Here is a 12038-nt window from a genome sequence, read left to right as displayed (position 1 = left end):
ACCAATGACAGAAAGATATAAAAGCACAGACATGACCCCCGGTGGTCAGTATTAGCTGCAGAGGAGGACCAGGACAGATCTGCTACCAAACACACTCAGGGAGACAGCACGTGCAGAGTATCCAGAACGAACTGTATTCTAAGAGTTAAAATAAAATAGAGTTGTACCACATACAACTGTGTTGGCTCATCTGTGCACCAGAGCACCCAACACCACATGGTACAGGAGTGGATCGATACCTGCCGGCATACCTCCGTGTACACAGACAACCAGCAGTGCCCAGGCAAAATGATAGAGCTCCCGGTTCCGCAGCCGCTCCAGTGCTACGGCGATCTCCGCGAAAACTGGCAGCGATTCCGGCAAGTGTTCGAATTGTTCCTGGTGGCAGCTGAACTCCAAGACCTGGATGATAGTGAAAAAATTGAATTTCTCCTCACCATCGCCGGTGCAAGGGCAAGAGAAATATTCACAAGGTTCAGGTTCTTCAGGAGGCAGCAAAGGTACGATTACCAGGCAGTCCTGGACAAATTCTCCAAGTACTGTGAAGAAAACGCAATCCAATCGGCAAGTAAAGGTAAGAAAAGCGGCAGTACTCACCTCGTGGCCGGGATCCCGGAGCCCGAATTCCCAGAGGCCGAAATCCCGGGCCTGAGAGAGGGCTGGGTCGAGGTCGGCGGCCATCTTGCTAAAGGTATCACGCTAGCACATTTGCGCGAGCAGTGCGCAGAACCGGAAGTTTCGTTTGCGCATGCGCGAGATGCTGCGCATGCGCAGTCAAGAAAACGGCTATCGGTAAAGGAACAGCGATCTGAGCATGCACAGTCGCTTCCTACGTGCTACATACCGAGTGTCAGGATGTCAGAGGCCCCAGACTGCACCAATTTAAAGGGGAAACGTCCCAAATCCAATTTAAAAGGGAAACGTCCCAAATCAAAAAAACAAAAGTCTGTTAAAGCTGTAAAACAACCTTCCCTCACCTGGAATGACAGCACATTGCCGCAAATTGACCCAGGAGATGAATTTGACCTCCGAAGAACCCTCCGACAAGCAGTTACCTACGCACAAGCCGATGATTCCGACCTCGAATACTTCGATGATGATCTTTACAGTGTTTCCGGACCTCGCGAGCCCAATGATAGCTCCGTGGTCCTATACGACTATGACTCGGACGAACCTTTCGTGTTGCACATTGGCGGCCCCCACATTGAATCCGACGCAGATGCGGATTCATTTTTCGGATTTGAGGATCTTCAATCCAGCAGATATGACGTCCCAACTTATCAGTACCGGATGATGCTGCAGCCTGACATTAACAGACAGGGAGCGCTGCAAGCACACGGAGAGCGCCCTGCTGCCACACAGAGCGTGGTCCACGTCCCGCTCAACGTTCCCGACTCTATGAAAGAAGACATGCAAGACTCCAGAGCGCAGTCCTCGCATGAACCAGAAGTGACTCCAGTGTCACAAGCCTCCACAGCAAGCTCGTGGACAGACTCCACAATTGCAGAAACGCAAGACTCCAGAGCGCAGTCCTTGCACGAACAAGAAGTGACTCCAGTGTCACAAGCCTCCACAGAGAGCTCGTGGACAGCCTCCACGATAGAAGCAACGCAAGACTCCAGAGCGCAGTCCTTGCATGAACAAGAAGTGACTCCAGAGTCACAAGCCTCCACAGGGAGCTCGTGGACAGCCTCCATGATAGAAGCAACGCAAGACTCCAGAGTGCAGTCCTTGCAGGAACACGACCATGAGGGTCTAGCAACCTCTCCTGACCAACCAGCGGCAGACGATGCAAGTCTGCCATGCTCACATGAACAGCAAGAAGGCTATAACAGCCTACTATGCTCCACTACACAGCAGCATGACCATGACGGTCTCTCATGCTACAATGAAGGGCACAGCGCTGAAGACTGTTCAAGCCCAACTGAAGACAAGCCAAAGGAATCGCCTCGTCCAAGCCCGAAGAAAAAAGGTTTATGCGCTGACCTTCAGGATCATTATAGCCGAACAGAGATGAATGATGCTGCACGGCCACAGAAGGATGCTGAGGATTTGCTAAAGAAATTAATTGAATGTTTAACTTGCAAGGAGCAGACTGAGAATTGCCAGTGTTTTAGTACGGATCGAAAAAATGGACAAGACATTGATCCTCAGTTAATGGAAATAACACAACCTGAATCATATCTACAGCAGGGACAAATGTCTCCCTTCAACACAACGCCGCAAAGTCCGAACTTCGAAGACCAGCAGTTAGTCAGTAATGACTCTTCAAACCTTGAGGGGAACATTAATTGCATTGAACCTATACACACTCCACTGATAAATGAGCAGAACATTGGAGCAAGAATCCTGAGGACACCGACATCGAGTAGCCAGATAACGAATTTAAAACCCACAGCAGATTCAAGTGAACCAAGTGTGCTTTCCACTAATGGTGAAGATGCAGATAAGGTCGACCCGATTATCCATTGTACCACACTAACCCCAGTGATTAAGCAGTTATGTATGGGGAGTATAATGTGGGCAATTGAGAACAGTAAAAGAGAGACTGTGACCATGCCAGTCCCAGCAAAATCAGACCCAGAGACCATGAAGGCATGTACATTAGACAAAGATACATATGAGGTACCTGAGAAGAAAAGTGAAACGGAATGTTCTTTGGAAAATAGTACAATGTCGATAGAAACATTGGATCCTATATTCGAGACCATACATATGGGAGAATTTGGGGATAATAAACAAGGTTCTGCAATGTCTGGGGGAAGATTTAAAATTCCAAAGAAGAAAAGCCCAAATGAAGGACAACGGCAAGACAATGACAGTCCACCGACATGGTGTGCACCACCAGATGAAAACTCTGACAATTTACCCAACCCTAGTGAACAGCAAGCTGCAAATGAGGATCTATCCACGGGATGTGAGACGAGTGACGACAGCATCCCACTTCCCATGCAAAAGGTGCAAGGTGACAGACCTCGCCTAGTGCGTACCGAGGCACTCGACGATCACGGTGGGACCACTGACGACTGCGGTGGCGGCGCACCGCTTCCACCCTCGATGGCTCGAGCCTCTCCACTGGTTGGTGCATTCCTGCATGTTCCGACTCCAGAAGTGCAGCTTCAGGGAATCTCGGCTGCCTCCAGTGAACCTGTTGGGACTCCGGACGGGGGGCATCGACGGAAGGCAGACCGGACTCCAGATGGGGAGCAGCCAAGCGCCGACTCTGATTTGCGCACGCCAGACCTTGCTCCGGACGGGCGGTGTCGCGGCCTCGGTGATGGCACGCTCAGGGTGACGGCGGATGCCACGGCGACAGGGAATGGATCGCGTGGCAGTCCCACTGGGTCGGCAGTGGCAACCAGCACCGGCGGTCCAAGATGGACACACCAATTCGCGCCATCGCCAGACGTTGATGCGAGCAACAATTCTCTCTCCAAGGCGACTTGCTTCGACGTTTCTCTGCGGAGTCGCCCTTCCGGCACAGCAGGTGGCCGGAACCAGCGTGCACGGTCTCGGCCAACTTCCACATCTGGCACAGTCATCGCCTTGCATGATATTAGTGATGGTGCTACTTCGATGGCAACGACCCATCGGCTACAAGATGCCGTCCACCACAAACATAAAAAGAAAAAAGACTCCACCTTGTTCCTGGCATGCAGGGCGGATGGATTGGTGCGTAGGCGCAATCAGCGAGCTTTGCGCCGCCTTCCACGCTCGCAACTGAACCGTACGCACACGCCGGATCCTCCACTGGTTCCCAAGGATGACTTCGTGGAGATGCCACGGATCATGCCCCTTCCATCGCCACCAGAACCAAACCACAGCCAAGGCAACACTAACAAAGATGTTGAATGTTATATTTGCACGAATGAAAAAACCAAGCACTGCACGAAGTACAACAAATGGTAAAGTAGAGACTTCAGCAACAGCATCACCTCCAACAGTCCAAGGTGAACCAGTGTGACCACAAATCTCCACAGCTGAACCGGCTTGAGGACCAGCCCATTCTTGAGGCGGTCACCCATTAGACTGGACTTATAACGCTGTTCATACGTTCAAAAAGTCAAACACTTCTGTATTATAACCTGTTGTTGTTTATTGTTCCAGATATCGTCTGACCGGACCACTGTTCAAGTTTTTTTTTTCTCTCTCGCATCCATGTTTTGTTATGGTACAACCTTGTTAGTGTGACGCACCCGACATCGCCCCATGTAAATAGTTACATCATATACACACGCTGTACACAACACACACACACACTCTTAGATGCACTCACGACACAATTATATTTATAACCACGTAGGCACATATCTTTGTAAAAAAGGGGGATGTCATGATATTCAAACACACACATCATGATAGACACACCAACAGACAAATCAGAACACACAACACCACAACCAATGACAGAAAGATATAAAAGCACAGACATGACCCCCGGTGGTCAGTATTAGCTGCAGAGGAGGACCAGGACAGATCTGCTACCAAACACACTCAGGGAGACAGCACGTGCAGAGTATCCAGAACGAACTGTATTCTAAGAGTTAAAATAAAATAGAGTTGTACCACATACAACTGTGTTGGCTCATCTGTGCACCAGAGCACCCAACACCACACACAGGTCAGGTGATCCCCCTCCAGCCTTCTCCTGCTCCCGGCGGTTGTGTACAGCCTTGTCCTGGGGCGGGGTGGGGGGGGGGGGGGGGTGGGGTTTCAACAGTGTTAGACGGTCCGAAGTATGCAGCCCAGGGGTTGGGTCTCTTATAGTATCAGTGCCCAGGACACACGATCATTGCGGCTGGCACGTGTGGGTGCAGCCATGTGGGTCAGGGTGGGGGTCTGGCCGTCCCTTGGGGGAGAGGGGGGGCGGGTCACATGCGTGTGGGGGTAGGGTGCTTGGTACAAGGGGCACAGCACTGGGTACTCACCCTGGTCACCCTGAGGGAGGTTGTGCAGGTCTTTTCTGCACTGGTCTCCAGTCCGGGCCACCACCCCGACGGCGCTGACGGCAGCTGACACCTTTGCCCAGGCACGGCGAATGCTGACCTCCGTCCCGGCCTGGGGTATAGTAATGCCTCCTCTCCTCCACAGAGTCAAGGAGAGTCTCTTGTTCGGTGTCCCGGAATCACGGCGCTGCTCTTCTTGCGGCCATCTCGGTTGCGACGCTTGTGTGTGCGAGGGGGAGAATGAGCTATGTACAGCCGCGGTGGGGCATCAATCACAGAACCGGCGAATCGGACGCCGGTCCGTTAACATGGTGATGAGTTAACCACCACGGTGCCTGATTTGCAGGTTTCGCCACCATTATTGAGCTGCCACAGGTCCAGGAGCCAATCGATGACATCCATGTCGCCCTGTGGGCACTGGGGCATGAGAAAGTGCCCTATATAACAGGAAGGGGTTCCACGCCATGAATGTTCAGATTGTGTGTGACCACCGCCTCAGAATCATGCACGCGTGTGCCCGCTACCCTGTGAGTGTGTATGACACCTATGTCTTCAAGGATCACCCCAGGATAACAGGTTGACGTGTGGGGGACAAGAGTTACCCACTGAGGTGATGGCTGATGACGCCAGTGTGGAGGCCTGAGACCGAGGTGGAGACCCGGTACAATGTAACCCATGTTGCCGCGCATGCTGTCATTGAGCGGTGCATCGGGCTGCTCAAAATGCGGTTCCGATGCCAGGACCACTCTGGTGACGCCCTGCAATACACCCCCTCGAGGGTCTCCCGCTTTGTGGTGGTCTGTTGTGCCCTCCACAATCTGACACAGCAGCGGGGCAACATGCTGGAAGAGGAGGAAGCGGAGGGACATGCAGCCTCATCTGAGGAGCAGGGAGACACGGTACTGAACGGGCTGGAGGATGAGCCTGAGGAGGGGCTGAAGGATGGAGGGCAGGCTGCGGACAGGGGGACCAGGGAGGCCCTCATCATCTCCAGATTCTCCTGAGATGGGGCTGTGTCCGTCAGCTTAACACTTCCCCCCCACCTCATCCCCCCTCCCCCCGCATCACTCCATCCCCTCCCCTACTATCTGTTATCCCCTCCAAGGGACTGTGTAACTTCACTCCAGTGTGATGGGCCTGTGTCGGCACTGCCAGTGGGTCGCTATACAAGGCAGGAGAGTGATGACTACTCGGTGTGAGGAAAGCTCTGGTGCTCCTCAAGTTCTGCTTAAGTCTGGCTCCTGTCTTTGTGCTAAGAGTGCGCTCACACCCATCCTCCGAATGGGGTCTGCTTCGGGGGATTCTGATCTTGGACCACTGTGCCATGCCTTGGACACCACCGCTCAATGTGTGGATGTCATGCTCCAGGTTTTCCATTGCGGTCGCCTAGCAGTGTTAGCCTAGGTGCCCTCGCCTGAAGGGTTTGGGACTCCTCCAATCGGCATTACAGTTGCTGGATTGTCGCTGAAACCCCCTCCTGACTCTCACAGCGGTGTCCATCTGGATACTGGATCCTCACCTCCCTGGTACAGGCCAACCTTGCTATCAGTCACTGCTCTCTCCTCGGGCAATCCTGCAATCTCCAGGGCCCGCTGCTCATAAGAGGTGAGGACTTGGACCTCTGGCATTCCGCCCCCATTCCCACCTTTTCCCTCTTATTAAGGGCTATCTTCTCCTGCGGGGACAAAGAGAGGATATTGTGAGTTGCACAGTAGTTGGGTCAGGAGGTCTATGGCAGGTGGCATGTGTGGACACTGCACCGAGACATGAAGGGGTTGTGCTGGTGGGCACCATGGGGTTCTGAGGAACAAGCTTGAAGATTGGATGATGGGGGAGTGCGAGGCATCAGCCAGTGGATTATGGGGTGGAATGAGGGCAGGTTTGGGATATTGAGGGGTGGCAGGTGGGACCGGTGCCATAGGAGAGGTGATAACTTACCCTTGCAGCTCGTTGGAGGTCATTCACCTTCTTCTTACATTGGACAGCGTTCCTCCTGGCTATGCTGCCCACTGACAGCCACTGCCACTGCCTCCCAGGCGACGTTGCTGATCCTGATGCTGGTTCTCTGACCCCCTGCGTGGAAAGGGTGCCATGACTCTCATCCACTGCATCGAGAAGCTTGACCAGGTAGACATCCCAAAAGCGAGGAGCAGGTCACCACAGTCCATCCTCGCTTCTTGACTAGGAATGAGTGCTGAGGCACGTTTAAAAGCAGCCCCCCCCCTTGTTAGCGGCGAGCAGCTGAGGTATGAGTGGGTGAATCAGACGGTAAGGGAGCCAGCTACGGGGCCTCATATTTGGGACTAAGTGCGGGTGAATACGGGCCACGATCTCGCCGATGCGACCGATGTGAAACATCCCCTCAAACCCGCCCAAAATGATCCTGTAAAATCTTTCGGGTGAATCATGCCCGACAACTCTGTGAGAACCGAACGAATAGTCAAGTGACCTGATCTATGTGAGGAACTTTGAAAATGGTTCCAGCTGGGTCCCTGGAACCCTATCGGCGCGGCGTAGGCGTACTGGGGGTTAGCATGTAGCAGCAGGACCCTCTCGACTAGGGGATCCATCTAATGGCTCCTCACATGCCTCCGGAGAAGGCAGGTCCCGGAGTTGTCAGCCAGGGTGAAAGCGAGACCCTGGAGATGGACCTCCTTTGGAAAACAAACAAACGGTCATGAGGGGTCTCGTTCGTGGCTGTGCAGAGGAGTGATCTAATGGAATGGAGGGCGTCGGGGAGGACCTCTGCCAGCAGGGAATTGGGAGACTTCTAGACTGCAGGGCCAGAAGGACGGCCTTCCAAACCATCGCGTTCACCCTCTCCACCTGCCCGTTTCCCTGCGGGTTGTAGCTGGTCGTTCTGCTCGAGGCGATCACCTTACCGAGCAGGTACTGACGCAGCTCATCGCTCATGAACGATGTACCCCGGTCGCTGTGGATGTAAGCGGGGAAACCGAACAGAGTGAAGATGCTGTGCAGTGTCTTTCTAACAGTGGCCGAGGTCATGTCGGGGCAGGGGACAGCGAATAGGAAGCGGGAGTACTCGTCAATGACGGTTACGAAATAGGCATTGCGGTTGACGGACGGAAGGGGCCCTTTGAAGTCGATACTTATGCGCTCAAAGGGCCTGGAGGCCTTCACCAGGCGAGCCTTGCCTGGCCAATAGAAGTGCGGTTTGCACTCCGCGCAGACTTGGCAATCCTTGGTCATGGCCCTGACCTCCTCGGTGGAGTAGGGCAGATTGCGGGCCTTAATAAAGTGGGCAAGCCAGGTGACCCCGGGTGCCAGAGGTCATTATGGATAGCCCGCAGTCGATCCTCTTGTGCGCTGGCGCCTGTACCGTGGGTCAGGGCATCTGGGGGCTTGTTGAGCTCCCCCGGACGATACTTAATATCGTACGTGTAGGTGGGGAGTTCAATTCTCCACCTCAAGATCTTATCATTCTTGATCTTGCCCCACTGTGCGTTGTCGAACATAAAGGCGACCGACCGTTGGTCGGTGACGAGGGTGAACCTCTTACCGGCGAGGTAGTGCCTCCAATGCCGCACAGCTTCCACAATAGCTTGCGCCTCCTGCTCGACAGCGGAGTGTCGGATCTCGGAAGCGTTGAGGGTTCTAGAAGAAAACGCAACTGGCCTGGCCTCCTGGTTGAGGGTAGCAGCCAGGGCGACGTCTGACGCATCGTTCTCGACCTGGAAGGGAATGGTCTCGTCCACCGCGTGTATAGCGGCCTTAGTGATATCGGCTTTGATATGGCTGAAGGCTGAACGGGCCTCAGCCGTCAGGGGAAATGTCGTGGCCTTAATAAGTGGGCGGGCTTTGTCCGTGTAGTTGGGGACTCACTGGGCATAATAGGAGAAAAGCCACAAGCACCGTTTGAGGGCCTTGAGACTGAGGGGAAGAGGGAGTTCCGTGAGGGGGCGCAAGCGGTCGGGGTCGGGCCCTAGGACCCCGTTTTCCACAACGTAGCTGAGGATGGCTAGCCGGGTTGTGCGGAAAACGCATTTTTGTTTGTTGTAAGTTAAGTTGAGGGCCTGGGCGGTCTGGAGGAACTTCTCAAGATTGGCGTTGTGGTCCTGCTGATCATGGCCGCAGATGGTGACATTGTCCAAGTACGGGTAAGTAGCCCATAGTGGCCCACCATTCGGCCCATCGTTCTCTGGAAGACCGAGACCCCATTAGTAACGCCAAAAGGGACCGTAAGGAAGTGGATGAGCCAACCGGCTGTTTCAAAAGCAGTGTAGTGGCGATCCTCCGGGCGGATCGGGAGCTGGTGGTGGGCGGACATCAGATCGACCGTGGAGAAAACCAGGTAGTGTGGCGATCTGATTAACCATCTCTGCTATGCGGGGAAGGGGGTACGCTTCAAGCTGCGTGAACCGGTTTATAGTCTGGCCGTACTCCACGACCATCCGGCTCTTTCCTCCGGACCAGACGACCATCACCTGCGCCCTCCAGGGGCTGTTGCTGGCCTCGATGAACCCCTCTCTCAAGAGTCGCTGAACCTCTGACTTGATGAAAGTCATATCTTGGGCACTGTACCGCCGGCTCCTGGTGGCAATGGGCTTACAGTCGGGGGTGAGGTTCGCGAAGAGTGAGGGGGGGGGGGAGGACCTTCAGAGTCGCGCGGCTACAGACCGTGAGGGGGGTAAGGGTCCGCCGAGCTTCAGGGTCAGGCTTCGGTGACTACATTGAAAATCCAGACCAAGCAGTAGGGGCACACAGTGGTGAGGGAGGACATAGAGTTTAAAGCGTGTGTATTCAGCCCCCTGGATCGCGAGGTTCGCGGTACGGTACCCCCAGATTCGGACCGAATGGGACCCAGAGGCGAGGGAGATTGTTTGGGAAGCAGGGTAGGTGCCGCAGGGAGCAGCGCCTTACCGTTGCTGGATGCACGAAATTCTCCGTGCTCCCGGAGTTAAAGAGACAGAGGGTCTCGTGCCCGTTGACCTGGACGACCATCATGGAGCTCCGCAGGTGCTTCGGCTGCGACTGGTCGAGGGTGACTGCTCCAATCTGCGGGTGGTCTGCGTCATCCTGGGAATCGGAGTTACAAAATGGCCACCCGCATAGGTCGCACATGTCTGGTTGAGCAGAAGATGGCAGCCAAGATGCCCGCCCCTACGAATCGCACGAGGCTGATGACGTGTCGGAAAAGGGCGTGTCCGGCAGGCATGCAGCCACGTTGCGGAGCCTGCGGGCTTGTGAGTCCGTTGGTCGGGCCTGGTGAGTTTTCTGCTTCTGGGCCTTCGGTCTGGCCAGGCAGACTCGAGCGAAATGCCTCTTCTTGCCGCAGTCGCTACATGTCGCGGAGCGGGCTGGGCAACGCTGTCTTGGATGTTGGCCCTGACCACAGAAGTAGCACTACGGACCCCTGATCTGGGTGGGCAGCCGCGCGGCACAGGCCTGTGGCCAGGTCGGGTCTGGTGAAGTCCGCGTGGGGCTCGCAGGGTCCGCGGGGTATGCATCGAGGTTCTGGTAGGCCACCTCTAACGACGTGGCTAATTTTACCGTTTCCTGCAGGTCGTTTGCCCTGTTTTCTAGGAGTCACTGCCTGATGTAGTTTGAGCGGATTCCAGCCACGTAGGCGTCCCGGATCTGTAGCTTCATATGGTCGTCCGCCGACACGGCTTGGTAATCGCAGTTTTTGGCGAGTACGGTGAGCTTTTCCAAATACTCGTCCAGCGATTCCCTGGAGCGCTGCCGGTGGGTAGAGAGTAGATGCCGCGTGAACACCTCATTGACGGGCTTGATGAAGCGCTTCTTTAGTATCTCGACCGCAGCGTCATACGAGACCGCCTTCTCGATTAAAACGGAGATTCTGTGACTCACCCGGGCGTGGAGGAGGTGCAGCTTGTGAGTTTCGGGGATAGGTGCTTCTGAGGAGCCGATATATGCCTCGAAGCAGCGAAGCCAGTGCGAGAAGATCTCCTTGGCTTCTGGTGTGCGGGCATCTAGATCGAGTTTGTCTGGCTTGAGAGCAGGGTCCATAGTGTCGTTGTTTGCGTATTAAATTGATATACCATCAATTAAGACACGACAGAGAGATCAAGTGAATGAAGGCTTTAATACGCAAAGAACTTAGCAAGCCAGAGACTTCAGTACTAACTGAGCGCCACCCACTGGACGCAACATTAGATACAGCCCGGGGAGGCAGAGCCTGGGTTCCAACCCAAGCCTTAAAGGCATATCACACCAAACCTTAAAGGCGTACCACCTATCTGGTGAATACATTCACCACATAGGTGCAGTTGGTTAAAGCAGCAGGTGACTGGCGCACCATTTGGAAGTTCCAGATTTGATCATTTATGTTGAGTTAGCTGATTATAACCAGGGCAACTCCAGTTTATCACACAGTCTGGGAAGAAATGACAACAATCCCATTGTTAATTGTCCCTCACTCAGTAATCTCAGCTAAGGAGGTACTGAGGTAAATATTGTGAATAAGGGAAATACAAATGATATACAAACAAAGGCAGCAACATAGCATTGTGGTTAGCACAGTTCCTTCACAACTCCAGGGTCCCAGATTCGATTCCGGGCTTGGGTCACTGTCTGTGTGGAGTCTGCACATTCTCCCCGTGTGTGCGTGGGTTTCCTCCGGGTGCTCCGGTTTCCTCCCACAGTCCAAAGATGAGCAGGTTAGGTGGATTGGCCACGATAAATTGCCCTTAGTGTCCAAAAGGGTTAGGTGGGGTTACTGGGTTGCGGGGATGGGGTGAAGGCGTGGGCTTAAGTGGGGTGCTCTTTCCAAGGGCCGGCGCAGACTTGATGGGCCGATTGGTCTCCATCTGCACTGTTGATTCTATGATTCTATGTTTTTCCAGATTATCCTAACTCAGGAGTGGTACCAGATGAACTTGTTTAAAATTCCATGGCCGGGATTCTCCGGTCCCACTGCCAAGTTCTGATGCCGGCGTCAAAAGCGGCACGAGTGCCTCCGGTGTCAAAGGGCCTCGAGGAGCAGGCATTCACCCCTTCCTAGGGGGCTAGTATGGCGGTGGAGTGGTTTCCGCTGTTCCGGCGCTCGAAGGCCGGTGCACCACGGCCGGCGGGGTCTGCGCATGCGCGCCACGGCCGGCGCGGGACCAT

The 12038-nt window shown here is 54.3% G+C and overlaps 1 pseudogene; it reads right to left on the bottom strand.

Annotated features, from left to right (window-relative positions):
* Positions 1 to 10493: 10493 nt before the first annotated feature.
* The window catches only part of LOC140393465 (methyltransferase-like protein 27), a 46009-nt pseudogene continuing 44464 nt past the window's right edge, over positions 10494 to 12038 (bottom strand).

The sequence above is a fragment of the Scyliorhinus torazame genome, chromosome 17, assembly GCF_047496885.1.
Source record: "Scyliorhinus torazame isolate Kashiwa2021f chromosome 17, sScyTor2.1, whole genome shotgun sequence".
NCBI lineage: Eukaryota > Metazoa > Chordata > Chondrichthyes > Carcharhiniformes > Scyliorhinidae > Scyliorhinus > Scyliorhinus torazame.
This window is presented reverse-complemented; position numbering and strand designations above follow the sequence as displayed.